Source organism: Siphateles boraxobius, unplaced genomic scaffold, assembly GCF_051911475.1.
Source record: "Siphateles boraxobius isolate OS27281-9 unplaced genomic scaffold, OSU_SipBor_1 6, whole genome shotgun sequence".
In the NCBI taxonomy this organism is placed as follows: domain Eukaryota; kingdom Metazoa; phylum Chordata; class Actinopteri; order Cypriniformes; family Leuciscidae; genus Siphateles; species Siphateles boraxobius.
Window position 1 is genome coordinate 3,425,680 of NW_027509186.1, and position 666 is coordinate 3,426,345.

At 41.4% G+C, this 666-nt stretch overlaps 1 non-coding gene across 1 annotated transcript; it reads left to right on the forward strand.

The window, feature by feature from the left end:
- LOC143716802 (U6 spliceosomal RNA) lies at window positions 1-107 on the forward strand. Its single transcript, XR_013196257.1, has one exon. It is a non-coding gene; the product is annotated as a U6 spliceosomal RNA (small nuclear RNA).
- Window positions 108-666: the final 559 nt, after the last annotated feature.

The window sequence follows — 666 nt, forward strand, 5'->3', positions numbered from 1 at the left end:
GTGCTTGCTAAGGCAGCACATATACTAAAATTGGATCGATACAGAGAAGATCAGCATGGCCCCTGCGAAAGGATGACACGCAAATCCGTGAAGCGCTCCATATTTTTGCAGCTGTGATCAAAGCCTGCTTCACTGGACTTGATTCATCCCCTCCTGCCACTCTTTGTTTTCATTCTTGTTCTCTTGTGTCAAGAACTGGTGCATCTCCAATGTCTATAGCGCACTCTCAGTTTTCCTGCCAATTCTTTTTTTTATGCTTGTACTCTGGGGCCATCGACAAGTGTATCCACTCACTTTCTTCAGCAGATGCCGTTGGGGAACAGGGTTTGACCACAAAGGCAATATCTTTTCCCTTCAAGGTGAGTCACAGAACACCACTGAAACAGAACAATACATTCACACAGAGCAAACTTGAGCTAAAATAAACTTCTAGTTATGATGTTTTCACATTTTTATCATACAGTGACCAGCGGTGCTGTAAATACCTAAAGAGTTACATATGCCAAGTAGGAATACGTGTAAATGTGGAAAAACATACATGTGGTGTGATTGAACTTCAAGACCCTAGGCACAGTTGTCTATAAATGCAGCAATCATGAGAACAGCTAAATGAAAATACACAACAGCAACCCATCAAAGTTTACAACTCTTGATTAGTTTGAATGC